We start from the raw sequence: 19,404 nt of genomic DNA on the forward strand, positions 1-19,404 counted from the left end.
TTTCAATCCTATTAGTAACTTCACTTCTAGCCACACCTATTTTGAGTGGTCACAATCCATCTTCAAATGACCATTTGTCTCCTTATCGAGTTTGCAAGAACACATCACCCAAGCTACAAGAATTGTAATTATCATTCAACAATTCTAGTTATTAGGTTAAGAGAGTTAACAATTGCACAAACATTCATCTAAGGAAACTCAAATCAATAAAGATGGGTTCTCTTTCACGCTTAGTAATTTATAGATAAAGCTATATATTATTGCTTTATTCTAAAGATAAAATTTGTTAACAGTGAATAAGTTAAAGTTCCTTCATCCTCCAAAGATCAAACAACATTTTTTTCGTAAGTTGTACTTTTTTCCAATCTCTCTTAATTGTTCAAGTATACATCAAACATTCTTAATATTTTATAATTTAATTTTAAGAAACATTAAATTTAAACTGATAATATATTTTACAAGTTTTAAAATTATATATATATATATATATATATATATGAATAATAACATAATCGAGGAAGGCCTCCCAAAAAATATGACACTCTCTTTGTGGAATGAGTGTGAATCGAAACCTATTTTGAATATGTCCAAAAAAACAAAAGGAGCAACATGCGATATTTTATGTCTTGGGGATTTTGCACTCTCTTCCCATTACAGACAAGACTGCAGATTGCCTTACTCTGTCCAAAAACCTAAAATCCATTTCATGGATTATCAAGAGAGGCAGTTGCAATGCCAGACTTCATTCGATCATGTTACTAAGACCCTTTCAAGTAGTGGGCACAACAGGTTGCAACAGCTCATTGTGAATGTGGATGAAGATCTGATTGAAGGACTCCTTCAACTTGTGATAGAGGAAGTCTTCCCTCAGGAAACTGCTTCATCTCTAGATGTTTTGATTGCCATTAGTTCCCTGAATAGAAATATAATGATTAAAATTGCTTTTATTACATATAAAAAAGACCTTAGAGAAGAGCATATCTTGTTTCCATCATTAATTCATGAAAAAGAGGGTCATGATCCAACTACCATTACTATTGTTATTTGTATCCAAGTACCATCTCCTATTTACTATTACTATCTAGGTACCACACTGCATTAGAATTCAAGCATCGTTTAAACCATCAACTTCCATATTTATTTCCATGTACACTAGTTAAAGACTAAAACCTTTAACCTCTTCCAAGACAGAATTTAAAATTTCATTGTGACATCTTTGTTCATCTTTTACCCATCTGATGACAATCTAGGAATCACCAAACATCTGTAAACTCTTAATTATTTTTTCATTTTCTAGCAACAATACTAGTTTTAGTGTCATCATTTCTACATATTTAGTTGACCCCTACCCCAATCCTATGTTAAATTGAATGAAATGATTACCTACAAAGAATAGGATCCCTCCCACTCCACATAGATCAATATCCCCTTATGACACCCTATCAAAAAGAGCCCAAGGAATCTCCTATAAATATGCTCTTGAACCACTACCCTTATTGAGTTTCTTCCTTAACTTGTGGTAAATGACTCAATATGTTGAGCCCTTTCACTACACACCTTATTGTAGGAATTTATTTTTCTTCAAAAATTTAAAGGTTCCTCCAATCCTCGTGGCTACTAATGATGGAAGAGTCTTAAAAGTCTTTGGTTTGTGGATTCCTTTCCCAATTTCTAAAACCTACTTCAATAGCATCCCCTAACCAAACAATTTTCAATCCTATTAGTACCTTCACTTCTAGCCACAACTATTTTGAGTGGTCACAATCCATCATCAAATGACCATTTGTCTCCTTACCAATTTGCAAGAACACATCTCCCAAGATAAAAGAATTTTAACTATCATTCAACAATTCTAGCTATTAGGTTAAGAGAGTTAACAATTGCACAAGCATTCATCTAAGGAAACTCAAATCAATAAAGATGGGTTCTCTTTCATGCTTAGGAATTTATAGCTAAAATTATATATTATTCCTTTGTTATAAAGATAAAATTTGTTCACAGTGAATAAGTTAAAGTTCCTTCATCCTCCAAACATCAAACAACATTTTTTCCTAAGTTGTACCTTTTTTCGATCTCTCTTAATTGTTCTAATATACATCAAAAATTCTTAATATTTTATAATTTAATTTTGATAATCGTTAAATTTAAACTTGATTAATAATATATTTTACAAATTTTAAAACTATTTTAATATATATAAAATCAACAATAACATAATCGAGGAGGCCTCACAAAACATATGACACTCTCTTTGTGGAATGAGTTATCGAAGCCTATTTTGAAGATGTCCAAAAAAAGGAGCAACATGTGAGATTTTATCCCTTGTGGATTTTTCACTCTCTTCCCATTACAGAAGAGACTACAGATTTCCTTACTCTATCCAAAACCCTAAAATCCATTTCATGGATTCTCAAGAGAGGCAGTTGCAATGCCAAACTTCATTTGGTCATGTTAATAAGACCCTTTCGAGCAGTGGGCACAATAGGTTGCAACAACTCATTGCGAATGCAGACGAAGATCTGATTGAAGGACTCCTTCAACTTGTGACAGAGGAAGTCTTCCCTAAGGCAACTGCTTCATCTCTGGATGTTTTGATGGCCATCAGTTCCCTGAATAGAAATATAATGATCAAAATTACTTTGATTACATATAATAAAGACATTAGGCAAGAGAATCTCTCATTTCTGCCATTAATTCATGAGAAAGAGGGTCATAATCCAATTACCACTACTATTACTATTTGTATCCAAGTACCATCTCATATTTACTATTATTATCTAGGTACCACACTGCGTTAGAATTCAAGCATCATATAAACCATCAACTTCCATATTTCTTTTCTTGTACACTAGTTAAAGACTCAAACCCTTAACCTCTGCCAAGAAAGAATTTAAAAGCACATCGTGACATATTTGTTCATATTTTACCCATCTGATGACAATCTAGGAATCACCAAACACCTGTAAACTCTTAATTATTTTTTCATTTTCTAGCAACAATACTAGTTTTAGTGTCATCATTTCTACATAATTAGTTGACCCCTCCCCCAATCCTATGTTAAATTGAATGAAATGATTATCTACAAAGAATAGGATCCCTCCCCCCTCCACAAAGAGAAATATCCTCTTGTGACACCCTATCAAAAAGAGCTCAGGAAAGATCCTATAAATATGCTCTTGAACCACTACCCTTATTAAGTTTCTTCCTTAACATGTGGTAAATAGCTCAATATGTTGAGCCCTTTCACTACACACTTTATTGTAGGAATTTATCTTTCTTCAAAAATTGAAATGTTCCTCCATATCCCCGTGGCTACTAATGATGGAAGAGACTTAGAAGTATTTGGTTTGTAGATTCATTTCCAAATTTCTCAAACCTGCTTCAATAGCATCCCCTAACCAAACAATTTGCATTCCTATTAGTACCTTCACTTCTAGCCACACCTATTTTGAGTGGTCACAATCCATCATCAAATGACCATTTGTCTCCTTACTGAGTCTGCAAGAATTAATCTCCAAAGCTACAAGAATTGTAATTATCATTCAAAAATTCTAGCTATTAGGTTAAGAGAGTTAACAATTGCACAAGCATTCATATAAGGAAACTCAAATCAATAAAAATGGGTTCTCTTTCATGCTTAGGAATTTATAGCTAAAGCTATATATTATTTCTTTGTTTAAAGATAAAATTTGTTCACAGTGAGTATGCTAAATTTCCTTCATCCTCCAAACATCAAACAACATTTTTTTCCTAAGTTGTACTTTTTTCTGATCTCTCTTAATTGTTCTAGTATACATCAAACATTCTTAATCTTTTATAATTTAATTTTAAGAAGCACTAAATTTAAACTTGATTAATTACAGTGAAGGTGTTTCTTTTTGAAAAGATTCACCACCCAATTTTTTCTACCTTTTTGTTTTCCACCGTTGATTAAAATCAAACAGTTGTCATTGTTTTCTATCGTTGGTTCACACAAACAACGATCATTACACTGAAAGAGGAACGTTGGCCATGCTCCATCGGTTACTAGATTTGAGAAGAAGTAGGATCTTAATATTATCCAGGCCATGATTTTCAGCTCGTCTGGGGACCGTAGGAACCCGATTTGTGGGAGGGCTTTAAATTTTAACATAGTTGTCAATAATTTCATCTTGCCTCCTGAATTTGCCTTCATTGGGTTAGGGTTTAGAGCCACAGACATCTAACACAATCATCTCTTGGTGAGTTTGATCCCTGTCGAGCTAGGAGAGGGATCCAACATCTATAAATCATGGGGAGGTGGTATGATCGAAATAATTCGTTTGTTTCCTAGTACTGGTGGTGGAGGTCCTGGGATCAAAAAATTCCTCAAAGAAATATCCCACTGTGAACCCTCTTCTCATGAAGGCATAAACCACGTTCTAGAGAAGGGAGCTTCTCCATTAGAAGAGATGTTGAGGCTCGACCTTGAAAGAAGGACCGTTCCCAATACCCTTATGGTTTTTCACAATTTCAGTCACTAGGGTTTCACAGGGTAGAGCACAACCCAATAGAGTATTTACTGCCTTATTTGGAAGTTATGGCAGTTTTAATACTTGTCTGATCTATCATTTGAATCTCCAAAGCAATTAGTCAAAGCCATAGAGTTGCAGAGGCATGTCAATTGAAATGGAGAGTAATTGTTTCAATATCTCCTTCTAACATTGGGATGACTTTTCTCATTGAGGGACTACAAGATGCATTGTATTGGATGCACCACAGTCCAAGTAAACTTTTGGTTTTTTTGTTATGCCTTGCTCTTCCTCTCTCATGCTTCTTTTTTAAGATTTTCAAATTCATTTTTTGTTGAAATGCCCATCATCATAGTACTTTATCTACTCTTTTTTTCAAAATTGATATTCTCATCTACATAATCAACATACCATGGTTGTAAACAACATATCATCCATCAACATTTTTTATAATATCTCTTGCACCAGGGAACCAAGTGACTTCCTAAATCTGCAACTTTGAGCAAAAATTTGGCATGGAAAATTATATCATGGAGATTTATATCACAATGTAAGGTGCAACACAAGCAGCCATACCTGGAGTTTCCAATCCAACTCATGGTGATGGTATTTATGGATATGGACAATGAATCCATTAACCTTGTATCCATACCCCTAAAACTCTTTGGATTTCTTGAAACCATAGCCCCAAAGGTCTTCCTTTCTAAAGTGTTACAAGCTCCTTTATCGAATCCAATTTGATTAACGAATACAGTTAACATTGGTGCCTGTTGTGTATCCTCATAATCCACTTAGTGAATCAATTGAGGAATCGTCTATGTAATCTTGGGCTAATTGCACCAAGTAAAGTAATAAGTCTAATTATCCTATGATCAGGTGTTTCTCTCTTAAACTTATCCTCTGGTTATATTTGTTTGTTTTCTATATTCTAATAACCTTGTCGAATAGTTATAAGGGAAGCTTTCAGTGGTTGTGAGTTTGGTCAGTTTTGAATGAATCAAAAGAGTGTAAATGGCTTAAGTGGCTACAATATTCTTAGTGATCTCTTCAATTATTGAACTGGCTACATGGGTCCTTTGGGTTATTGACCTCATTATCAGAAAGTAGGTTTAATGCATGGATGGTTAATGGTTCATGGTAAGTATATCAATGGAAGAGTTGGATTGGAGATAGTTGTATTCAATTGCAGTTCCTATACCTATAGGAAGACTTATGGAATGTCATCCTACATTGTGGTATAACACCTCACAATGTTTTTTTTTTAATTTTGATTCTGAAAGTAGCAGATTTTTGTGGTTTATAAGATACTTTAAAGATATGTTGAAGAATATGACATTTACAGTTACGATATGTTGGTTATGGAAATAATAGGAAAAGAAGAACATTGACTTCAATAATAGACAAAGTAGATCAAGCAATTCTACAATCAAAGTGGGCTTTTAACTAGGTATAGAAAAGTGAATTTGGAAATGTGAAAAAAGAGAGCATGATAGAGAAAGGTCATGGCATAGTAAAAGAATGACTTTAACTAAATTGTAATGCATCTATTTCAATACATCTCACCTACATCTCTATTTCAATACATCTCACCCCTTTATGAGCAAAGTCATTTAAATTTTAGAATGACGCATTCATGTTACTATTCAATTTCCATTCCTGGTCGACACATCTCTGCATCGATCTGCCACTGAATAAATTCTTCATTCTATGTTTTGGAGTCTTAAATGATAAATCTCGAAAATATTCAGAATTTTTGAGAATGTTATTAATGAAGTTGATAATTTAGTTGAAGTAGCAATAAAGTAAAGTCTTCCGCAATTAATAACACTATACAAAATAGATGCAACAACACTGAAATTTAGTTTTCCAACACTATACAAAATAGTTGATGGTTGAGTTGCAACAAGAGCGAAATTTAGTTTCCCTCAATATTTGACATTGTAGATTCCATTGAATCATGAAACAACAGTGGGAATTCATATGGCAAATTTTGTTTTGATTTCCCTCCATATTTGACATCGTAGATTCCATTAAATCATGAAACAACAGTGAGAATTAATATGGCAAAATTTGTTTTGATTTGCCATTCTTAAAGCCTGTACACGTTTTTCAATCATATGAATGCTTGCACACACTTTTCGTATGACCATTACCTCATTTAGATTATTTTTTACCACGTAAATTTTTGTATTTTTCTTTTTCATTATAAAAGAATTCGGAACGAATCACATCAAAATAATAATAACGATTTAAAAAAAACAAAAACAACAACAATTTTATTTTTTATAAAAAAATTATTTTTTTATAAAGATTAGAAATATAAATCTTGATTATTTAGATGGATGTGATTAGATTTAGGAGATTTTTTTTTCTGAGTTGGGAGTTTTCCAAAATAAATCAATTTGGTTGTACTAGACAATTTTAGGGAGTCGGAGGCGGAGGAATTGCGGTCAAAAGTAATTTAATTAAATTAAGAAAAAAAGAATATATATATATATATATGTGTGTGTGTGTGTGTGTGTGCGCGCGCCCGCCAACTTTATAATAAATTTAAAGATGTTGTTAGATTGTAGGGCATGTTTTAATTAAATTAAGAAAGAAAGAAAGAATATATATATATATATATATATATATGTGTGTGTGTGTGTGTGTGCGCGCGCGCGCCCGCCAACTTTATAATAAATTTAAAGATGTTGTTAGATTGTAGGGCATGTTTAGCAATTTTGCTATAAAAATAAATATGAAATAATGATTCTATTCTAAATCGTTAAATATCAAATAATATTTTATTAAAAAACTATTTATGTTTATTGAGTCTCTTCTTTATATTTCTTCATTATTTACAAGTCAACGTATAAAAATAAATATGATATAATGATTCTATTATAAATCATTAAACATCAAATAATATTTTATTAAGAAAAAATATTTATGTTTATTGAGTTTTTTTTTTTATATTTAAATAATTCACTTGCAAAAAAATTATATTAAAAATAACCAGAATCAACTTTAAAATAACATTAAAATTTATTATGCTTTAGGAATTAAAATTATTTTAAAATAAAATATAAAAAAATAAAAATAAAAATATTCCATTAAAATATAAAAATAATACTTAAAAATAACATTAAAATTCATTATGGTTTAGGAATTAAAATTATTTTAAAATAAAATATAAAAAATTTATTCATTAAAGTATAAAAATAAATATTTAATAAATAAAAATGCTAAGAGAATTTGGGATTTTAAATATAAATTTGACTTTATAGGAATTAAAATTATTTTAAAATAAAATAAAATAAATTATTTCATTAAAATATAAAAATAAATATTTAATAAATAAAAATGCTAAGAATTTGGGCTTTTAAATATAAATTTGACTTGAAAGTTAGTAATGGGTGTTTAGAATGCAATATCTTATTGAGATAAGTAAGTTTGATGAAAAATACAAAATAAACTATAATGCTTTTGAAACAAAATAGTATTTGAAAAGGTAATCAAATTTTACAAGCAAAAATTGAAATCACAATATTTAAATATAAATAAATAAAATTTTAATCACAAGATTTGGATCTAAACAAGTAAAGTAGATCCAATAAAAGTGACAACAAAGTGATAGGCGTAGACATGCATACCCTTTATAATTTAACTCACAAAAAATTTATCCTTTATTTAAATATTAGTTATATAGAATTGACAATCTTTCAATCTACATCAATTGAATTTCACTATATTTTAATTTCAAGGAGTTATCTATACCATAAATTCAAAGAACCTAAAAATTTATTATTTTAGAGCTAGAACAATTTCTAAATATTAACAAACTTTATTATAAGTTAAATTGAACTTGTGCTTTATGACATATGATAGACTATTTAAATACTAAAAATTATAATGGTGTCAAACTAATTAAAAACTTACATCTTCACAAATTGAAATGATAATCTATTCATAATATATAGATTTTAACATTTGTGCATATAAAAAAAATAAAATAAAAAATAAAATTGAGCACTTTAATAAAACAAAAATAAAAGAATGTATTATCGCACTTGGAAAAGTATTTAATAAGCATAAATGGGAACAATGCAAATGATAAATACCAAGAAAAAAATTAAAAAATAAGAACATGTTTTTAAAACTCTAACCTATATTAATTACATTTTAAAAGCTAGACTAATATAAATAAATATGTAAACATAAATTGTAATAAAAGAGTGTTGTGAGTGTGAGAGAGAAACTTAAACATAATTAAGTATTGATTGTATCATTGCTTTAAAAACAGAGATATTTCCATATAGAGCATTGTATCACAAAGAAAGTGCATAAAAAGAAAATAAAGGGGGTATATATATTAAGGCTCATCATAAGTTATCTTGCAAAATATTAGCATTCCAAGTTAGATTTATAGCTAATAAAGAAAACCCCAATTTTCAAATTGTTTAAATCAACTCAAAATATACTTATAGAAAATGACAACTTTGGAAATTATAGTCATCATTTAACATATTTCTATAAGAGACAACTAATTACTTTCTCCTTAATCCCATTGAGTTGTAGTCTCTCTAGTCAATTACATATTTCACCAAAAACATTATCAAAAAAAAAATTGAATTAATTATATCGGAAATTCATTACTATGATAAAGCATTTTAAGACTTAGATATTCCATATTACAATTTATCTCATACTTTCACAAAGCAGAAGTGAAAACTAGGAAACTTAAAAAACATCTTTGTTAAACCTCTCCCTGTAAAATGTTGCATGTTCCCACATCCATTCTCTTCTGTAACCAGTTACCAATTCGAATTGTTCCGAACAACCTCAGATTATTACCATTAAGGTGATCATATTGATGGCCATCACCATCATATTGTCGCCGTATGTAGCTAAATTATAATTCACAGTTATTATGTAACTCAATTTCGATATAGAACTAGGAAATACCTAGATCTGAAATTTAAATCTTAATTTATGGGCAGCGTTTGTATAACATCTAAATTTATTTAGGTTTTTACTTTCCATATAAGTTTTTATTTCAGATGTATATTTATGTACATAACTTAAAAAATTAGTTTTATAGAATGGAATTACTCTAGCAATTACAATTTGGTGAGTAATATAAAAATTGTATATTAGATTTATTTTAAGTAATTTTAAAGAAGTAAATAACAAATGTTATATAGAAGCTTTTTTCTGTCTTTTAGTTTAAATATAGTTACATTAAAGTAAAATTATTGAATTCAAATTATTGTTAAGGTTTGTAATTTGGATTATTTAGATTTTATTGATTCGTAAATTGAGATATTTGGTTATTTTGGAATCTGGTCTATTTATATTTTACTGATTGGTAAATTAAGATATTTAGTTATTTGTAATTTTTCATGGTGTAGTGGAGAATCTAATCATACCCAAAGACCATAATAATGTTTTATTAGTCCTTATCATGAAGTATAAAATTCTATTTCCATGAACATTTTCAATAACTATAGCTGTTTTTTAAATATATTAGATATTTTATAGCTTATCATATTATTTTGCAAAATTAAATAATTATGAAAATATTTTAGTTAAAGAAAACATTTTTATTAAAAAAAAATTATAAATTTTTAATTGGTTGAAACATATGGAAACATTAATTAATTGTAGTTGAATATTATATAATAAAAACTAAAAATAAAAAAAAAAAAATGTATGTTTAATTTAAAAACAAAATTAAATAATTATGAAAATATTATAATTAAAGAAAACAATTTTTAATTTAAGAAAATATAATTAGCAATACATATTACTAATTGTAACCGGATAGAAACACTTAATATAGTGGTCAATAAGTCATAGTTCCATGCATGTATATGAATTTATGGGTTTACCACAAAGAAATCTTTAAGTAACTAAGGTACTATATAATTTTTTAATTTTTTTAATATTTATTATAAGATGTTATTAAGTTTTACTTGTATTTAATAATTAAATTTAGATATTTTATAATTGAATTTTTCACCTATGTAATTGGAATTTGTGTCAATATATTTTTTAAATAGTTAATTATAAAAAAAAGGTCAAATAAGTTTAATGGGCCATATTTTATGATGGGACATGTGTACTTTTGGCTCATTAATCCATACATTGAACAATAACATGTTCATTTTCATAGCCAATCAAATTACAGAAAAATAAATTAAAATAATGTCAAAAAATAATAAATTTCAATATTCAAAGTTAAACTATGAAAACTTGATAAAAAATTTAAATCACCCCAAAATAATATGAGTTTGACCAGAAACTCCTATGGTAGGGATAATAACAAATTGATGATCCTCAATTTCTTTAATAAATAAGATGTTCTTGAGCTTTTAAATATAGATTTCAATATTATACTTCTTTAATAAATTAGACATTGGTTATTTGGGAATTTTTATTTAAGTAAATTTATAATAAATTTTATATATTAAAATTTTAGACATTTATATTAGATAAATATAAATGTTATTTTGTTAATTACATTTATTTAGTTAATATGAAATTAATATTTCTTTTATTTTCTATTTATTAGTGTATTTAGAAAAGTGAAATATATTTATATGTAGAAAAGTTAAATATATTTTATAATTTAATGTTAAAAGAGTAATATTTATGTTTTTTACCAATATATAGTATGTTTGAATTCTATTTCACATAAAAAGTATAATAAATTTATTTTAATTTTAAAAAGTTTAAACATCTATAGATTTCCATCTCAGTTATTTTTTTTATTGTTGCTTAATAAATTCAAAGTTAAAATAATTTAATAAAACAAATTTATATCATTAATTTTGAAATTTCCTTGTACTAACATATCTCATAGATTTATATTATTATTTTTGTTGCAACAAGGAACTTACTTTTTAACTAGCTTGAATGACAGCTCATATATGATTCAAACATGGAGTTATCAATTAGAGAAGAAACTAGGGTTTCCATAAGGGGATTCAGATGAAACCACCTTTGAACTTAAAGTATCTCTAGAAAATGCTTCCTTTTAAAAAAATCAAATTTAAACCCTACTTTTCTTTAAGATCTCTTTCAAAAATAACATATTTTTATAAGAGTGAATTTCCATGTACACATTAGAGTATTTAGATCATGTTGAAAGTAAACCAACCTATATCCATTGTAACTCCAGATCTACCAAGTTTTGAAAGATCAAATCTTTCTAGATTAAAAAATGATCTTCCGAAATTTTTCATTCTTCAACAATTATTAATAATATATTTTACAAATTTTAAAATTATTTAAATATATATATAATCCATAAAAAAGAAGTGTTACAAAATATAACACTCTTTCTGTGAAATAAGATTAAAATCAAGAGAAAAAAACCTCACAGAATATACGACTCTCTCTTTGTGGAATGAGTGAAGATGTCAAAAAGACCAAAGGAGCCACATGTGAGATCACTAAAAAAATATAAGCGAATGAAACTAACTACACATACATTAAACCTTCTATTAACAGGACCATCCCGCATTACACTAATTAAGAATAGGGTTGACATTTATGGTTTCATTTTCCATCATTGGGTTGATTTTGATGTGTGTACATTTTTATGCGTGTACATTTCATCATTGGATTGAGTTTTATATGTACACTTTTAAGCGTGTACATTTCTACATAGGGTTGACTTTTTTGTATTCATTTCAAAATCGTAACGTTTGCTTTATGTATTAAATTAATTAATCAGAACGTTGACTTTTCTACCTTCGAAATCTAATAACAATCAGAAAAAGCGATAGCCGACATGTTTCTCTCATAATAAATCGACTGATTATATTTCAACGGTTGCGAATCAGATTAACAATATTGGTCCCAAATCTGATTACTGGTTTTGCAACGAATACATCAAAGTTATTTTTATATTTTAAATGTGAAAAATAACATTAATCAAAATATATCGACAATATAATTATATTATTATTATAAGATTTTAAAAATAATAAAAATAAAATCACACAACACCAATATAACTAGAAAAAACAATGTTTATATAATATCTAAATTTGTTTATGTAATATCTAAATTAAATTACTTTAAGTTTATTTTAATGTATGTAAATTTAATTGATATATTAGTTATTAAATATAAAATATTTTTTTGTTTAGCTAATATTTTAGCAATTTATTTGTATTTTGATCACAATTAATTTAGTAGTAGCAATTTATAATGTTTAATTTTAAAAATTAAATATTTATTTTTCAATATTACTGTAAAAAATATTTTTTAGATATTTGATTGGATTATAATTTGAAGGTTTTTTTTTGTAGCTTTTGAGTCATGTGATAATTGCCTCAGATTTTTTGTGATGCATTTGCAATATTTATACCATAAATTTTGTATATTTGGGTAGTGATTTTTAGTTGTTACTCTTCATACCGAAATTGATATCTTTGAAAAATAGTTCATACTCATATAAATAACATATTTACCATCAATTATTTTAGAGCTAAAACAATATTTCTAAATATTAACAAATTTTATTATGAATTAGATTGAACTTGTACTTTATGACATATGATTCACTATTTAAATACTAAAAATTAGAAATTTTGTAAAACTAATTAAAAACTTACATCCTCACTAATTGAAATGATAATCCATCTATAATATATAGATTGTAAGATTTGTGCACATATGAAGAAGAAAAAATTGAGCACTTTTATAAAAGAAAAATAAAAGAATGTATTATGGCACTTGTAAAAGTATTTAATAAGCATAAATGGGAACAATGCAAATGATAGATGCCAAGAATTTCTTTTAAAAATAAGAACATGTTTTTAAAAGTCTAACCTATATTAATTACATTTTAAAAGCTAGACTAATATAAATAAATATGTGAATATAAATAGTAATAATTGAGTGTTGTGAGTGTGAGAGAGAAACTTGACATAATTAAGTATTGATTGTACCTTTTAAAAGCAAAGAGATTTCCATATAGAGCATTGTATCACAAAGAAAATACATAAAAAGAAAATAAAGGAATATATACATCAAGGTTCATCATAAGTTACACGTAAAATCTTAGCATTCCAAGTTAGATTTATGCTTAATAGAGAAAACCACAACCTTAGAATTGCTTAAATCAACTCAAAATATACTTATAGAGAATGGCAACTTTGGAAATTATAATCATCATTTAACATATTTCCACATGAAGCAACTAATTACTTGCTCTTAATCCCATTGAGGTGTGGTCTCTCTAGTCAATTACATATTTTCACAAAAAACATAAAGAAGAGCAAGTAAAATTGAATTAGTTGTATTCAATAAATGACAATTCATTACTATAATTGAGCATTTTATTACTTATATATTCCATTTTACAATTTATCTAATACTTTCACAAAGTATAAGTGAAAACTAAGAAACTTGAAAAACATATTTGTTGAAGCTCTCCATAAAATGTTGCACGTTCCTACATCCATAAATAAATGACAATTCATTACTATGATTAAGAATTTTATTACTTATATATTCTGTTTTACAATTTATCTTATACTTTCACAAAGCAAGAGTGAAAACTAAGAAACTCGGAAAACATATTTGTTGAAACTCTCCAGCACGTTCCTACATTCATTCTCTTTTGTAACAAGCAGTTACCAATTCGAATTTTTCCGAACAATGTCAGATTGTTACCATCCAGGTGATCAAATTGATGACCTATCACCATCATATTATACCTTGTCGTACTATGTAGCTAAATTGTAATTCACAGTTATTATGTAAGTCAAGTTCGATATAGATTTATCGATGCAGTGAGCTTGAACTTGTTGCAGTGATGTTAATTTATGGGCATAGTTTGTATAAGGCCTAGATTTATTTAGGCTTTTATCCTGCACATAAGTTTTTATTTCAAATGTATATTCATTGTACATAATTTTAAAAATTAGTTTTATATAATATAATTTTTCTAGGCAATTACAATGTGATGAGTAATATGAAAATTATATATTGGATTTATTTTAAGCAATTTTAAAAGGTAAATAATAAGAAATTGATAATTCTCAATTTCTTTAATAAATAAGATGCTTTTGAGCTTTTAAATACAGATTTCAATATTATACATCTTTAGTAAATTCGAGATTGGTTGTTTGGGAATTTTTATTTAAACAAATCTATAATAAATTTTATATATTAAAAAATTTGGACTAGATAAATAAAAACATTATATTGTTAATTATATTTATTTAGTTAATATGAAATTAATATTTTTTCTATTTTTTATTTATTAATGTATTTAGAAAAGTGAAATATATTTTATATATATCTTATAATTTAATATTAAAAGAGTAATATTTATGTTTTCTTATCAATATATGAATTCTCTTTCTCATTAAAAAAAAATATAATAAATTTATTTTAAATTTTAAATTTTAAATTCTTAAATATCTATAGATTTCTTATCTTTGCTCAATAAATGCAAAGTTAAAATGATTTAATAAAACAAATTCATATCATTAATTTTGCAATTTCCTTGTACTAACATATCTCATAAATTTATATTACTATTTTTGTTGCAACAAGGGATTTACCTTTTAACTAGCTTGAATGATAGCGTATAAGTGATTCAAACATGGAATTATCAATTAGAAAGAAAAAAAAGAGGGTTTCCATAAGAGGATTATGATGAAACCACCTTTGAACTTAAAGTATGTCTATAAAATACTTCCTTTTAAAAAAAATCAGATTTAAACCTTACCCTTCTTTAAGACCTCTTTCAAAAATAACTTATTTTTATAAGAGTGAAATTTCATGTACACATTAGAGTATTTAGAGCATGTTGAGAGTAAACCAACCTATATCCATTGTAACTTCGGATCTACCGAGCTTCTAGAGAGATCAAACCCCTCGAGGTTGAAAGATGGCCTTCCCAAATCTTCCATTCCTTTGGTGTATCTTTGGACTTTGAGGAGCAATTGCTAGTAATATATTTTACAAATTTAAATATTATTTAAATATATATAAAATCAATAGAAGAAGCCCTCACAAAATATATGACAATCTCTTTGTATAACGAGTGTTGGTTGAAAGATAATCTTCTCAAATCTTATTCTTTTGGTATATTTTTGAACTTTCAAAAATAATTATTAATAATATATTCTACGAATTTTAAAATTATTTAAATATATAAAATCAATAAACGAGAGCATGTGTGACACTCTCTTTGTGGAATATTTTGAAGGTGTCCCAAAAAATGTAATATCATTAAATAAAAATGTAAGCGAAAGAAACTAACTACACTCATATATTAACCTTCTATTAACAGGACCATCCTGCATTAAATTATTAAAAAAATGTAAGCGAAAAAACTAGCTATACTGATAGCTTAAACCTAGAAAATGTAAGCGAAAGAAACTAACTACACTCGTACATTAAACCTTCTATTAACAGGACCATCATGCATTAAATTAATTAAAAATAGGGTTGACTTTTTGGGTTTATATTTTTTCATCCTGTATTAAACTAATTAAGAATAGGGTTGACTTTTACAGGGTTTATATTTCATCATTGGGTTGAGTTTTATGTGTGTACATTTCATCATTGGATTGAATTTTATGTGTACATTTTTAAGCGTGTACATTTCAACATAGGGTTGACTTTTTGCTTTTCATCTCAAAATCAGAAGGTTGACTTTTTGCGTTTTCATTTCAAAATCAGAAGATTGACTTTTCTGCTTTCGATTTCTAATAACAATCCGAAAAAGAGATAACCGACCTGTTTCTCTCATAATAACGCAACTCATATTTCAACAGTTGAGATTAACAATATTGGTCCCAAATCTGATTACTGGTTTTGCCAAGAATATATCAAAGTTATTTTTATATTTTGATGAGTATTTAAAGGTGGAAAATAACACTAATCAATATATAAAAAAATATGATACCACACCAAATATAACCAGAATAACTGATAAATAATGACAATGATTATATAATATTTATATAATAATGACAATGTTAATCCCGAAAATGATATCTAATAGTAGCAATATTTATATAATATTTAAAATAACAATGTTAATCTCAAAAATGATATCTAATGATGACAATGTTTATATAATATTTAAATTAAATTATTTTATATTTATTTTAATGTATGTAAATTATATATATATATATAATTAAAAATATTTTTGTAAATTATTTGTTTTTAGACAATTATTAGTTTAGCATTAAGTAATGTAATTTATAATGTTTATTTTTGAAAACAAATATTTATTCTTCAATATTAGTGTAAAAAAAAATTTAGATATTTGATTGGACGATAATTTGAAGGTTTTGTTGTAGGCTTTGAGTCATGTGATAATAGATTTACTAAGGGTTACTACCATTAAATATATGTTTGAGATATATAATATTTAAAGTAATAGTGTATATCTTCATTGTGTGAAAAAAAAAAACTGAATATAAAAAAAATGTTATTGTGGATTTTATAATATTTTGACCTAGTCAAATTAATCAAAATATAAATTAATTTAAAATTTAAATTAATTAATATATAATTATTAATTAAAATATTTTTAAGGAAACTATATTAAAAAAATTTAAAAAAATTATTATAATTAATAATTAAATCAATTTACATTCTTTTTAATTATGATTTATTAACCTGCCATTTTATTTTAAAATAAAAAATTAATTCATTACCCTTTAATAAATCCAAAAATCAATTAAAATGACTCCAAACTAATTTGTAAAACAAACATTTATAAAAGTTGCTCTTGATATGCATTCAATAATGTAACCGTTTACCCTCAAAAATATAACATCGACGCATCGAATTTCAATGGTTTTCTTAGGGGAAAAAAAGTATTGAACTTAATTGAAATGTTGTTTTTAATTTTATGTAGATGATGCATGGTTGAGCATGTCCGTTTGAAGATAAAACTTTTAATGAACTTAATTGAACTGTTATTTTTATTGTTATGTGGATAATATATCGTTGAGAATGTCAGTTTGAAAACTGGAATGAGGCGATCAGATTACTTTTCGAGGTTTGATTTGTTGACCAGCATGGCTGGAACTCTACTACTATGCCGTGGGCAGGGCACATGGCACTCGGCATGCGTCATCATGGCCAGCGGGATTTATCATGGCAAGCGCGTGGACTTTTTCAATGGAAACAGAAACAGCCTGGAGCCTCCGATCCTATAAATCTGGATTGGCCCTTCAATCATCAGAAATCAGGGCATCTTCTGAGTTGTACATCCCAACTGATCATATTACAGGCGATCGTAAGACGAATTTGTGAAGGATCCTTCATATAGACAGGTTGAAGTTATATATAGTCCATTCCTGAATAGGCTGGAGCTGATAATCCCAGAAGTTACAGGTCCCATCAAGTTCAGAGCTCCCCCCATCCCCACGGCCTGAAATTGGGTGGTTTATGTTAAAAAGGAAAGCACAAGTATGGATCCAAAAGAGAGCACAGCGGTCGCTGAAATCCCTTCCTACTTCATATGCCCCATATCTATGCAGATAATGAGAGACCCCATTACTGTTTGCACTGGTATCACATATGATCGAGAAAGTATGGAGAAATGGGTCTATTCTTGCGGGAAGAACACATGCCCTGCAACAATGCAAGTGATGTCCAACTTTGATATGATTCCCAACCACACCCTGCGTCGCCTCATTCAAGGGTGGTGTCTCGTCAACAGTTCCAATGATGTCCAGCGAATCCCCACGCCCAAGCCCCCAGTCGACCCGAATCAGGTCAATGAATTGCTTCGAGATTTTGAATCTTGCCCGCCTTTTCAAGTGGTTAATGGCTTGAAGAAACTCAGATCTCTGGCTGCTCAGAGCGAGACAAACAGAAGGTGTATTGCTGCTTGTGGCGCGGCCTCTGCACTGATTGCAGTCATGGAAACCAGTACTGTGGAAATGGAAAGCGGAGACTACGATTGTGCCATGGCTTGCGAGGAGGCCTTGGGGATTCTGCACTCTCTTCCCATGACAGACGAGACTGCAGATTGCCTTACTATGTCCAAAACCCTGAAATCCATTTCATGGATTCTCAAGAGAGGCAGCTGCAATTCCAGACTTCATTCGGTCATGTTACTGAAGACACTTTCTAGCAGTGGGCAGAACAGGTTGCAACAGCTCGTTGCGCATGCGGACGAAGATCTGATTGAAGGACTGCTTCAACTTGTGACAGAGGAGGTATGCCCTCAAGCAACTGCTTCGGCTCTGGATGTTTTGATGGCCATCTGTTCTCCCTCAAGAAAGCACAAAATCAAGGCCACAGAGGCCGGAGCTATTTATGTGTTAATTGAATCACTTCCCGAATCGCGTGGATTAACTTGCGAGAAGTTGCTGTGTCTTCTGGACATTTTGTGTGAATGTGCAGAAGGAAGAGCCACAACAATCGATCACGCTATGGGCATAGCTTCCATCTCCAAGAAAATATTCAGAGTCTCACACGCTGCAACCGAGAGAGCGGTTCGAATACTGTGGTCGCTCAGCAAGTTCTCTCCGACTCCTCACCTTCTTAAGGAAATGGTGCAGATTGGTGCCGTCTACAAAATGTGCATGCTTCTGCCGCTTGAATGCACACGAAAGACGAAGCATAAGGCAAAGGAAATTCTCAGAGAGCACGATAAGTATTGGAGGAACTCTGTTTGCGTTCCATCCCATCTGTTCACAGTCCATGGAGAACAATAAGCAATATTGTGTACAATGTATTATTTACTCTAGTATTGGCAGTTAATCTGAAATTTGTGTATAAATTCTCAGCGATTAGTTGATGAGAAGCAGTCATCCTGTATCTGAGCGCAAGTGTATTCTAGTGCTTCGTGTCCCCAAGACGTTGCGAACTACTCATTAGAAAATGTTCTTTAGAATTGTAGGGTTGTCTTCTAAACCATTTAATTCCACAA

General features: G+C 28.5%; 1 pseudogene; it reads left to right on the forward strand.

Annotated features, from left to right (window-relative positions):
* Positions 1-17,724: 17,724 nt before the first annotated feature.
* LOC149219446 (E3 ubiquitin-protein ligase PUB23 pseudogene) lies at positions 17,725-19,189 on the forward strand (annotated as a pseudogene).
* Positions 19,190-19,404: the final 215 nt, after the last annotated feature.

Source organism: Pinus tabuliformis, chromosome Q, assembly GCF_031772625.1.
Source record: "Pinus tabuliformis cultivar Carrire ecotype Pingquan chromosome Q, CPIR1, whole genome shotgun sequence".
In the NCBI taxonomy this organism is placed as follows: domain Eukaryota; kingdom Viridiplantae; phylum Streptophyta; class Pinopsida; order Pinales; family Pinaceae; genus Pinus; species Pinus tabuliformis.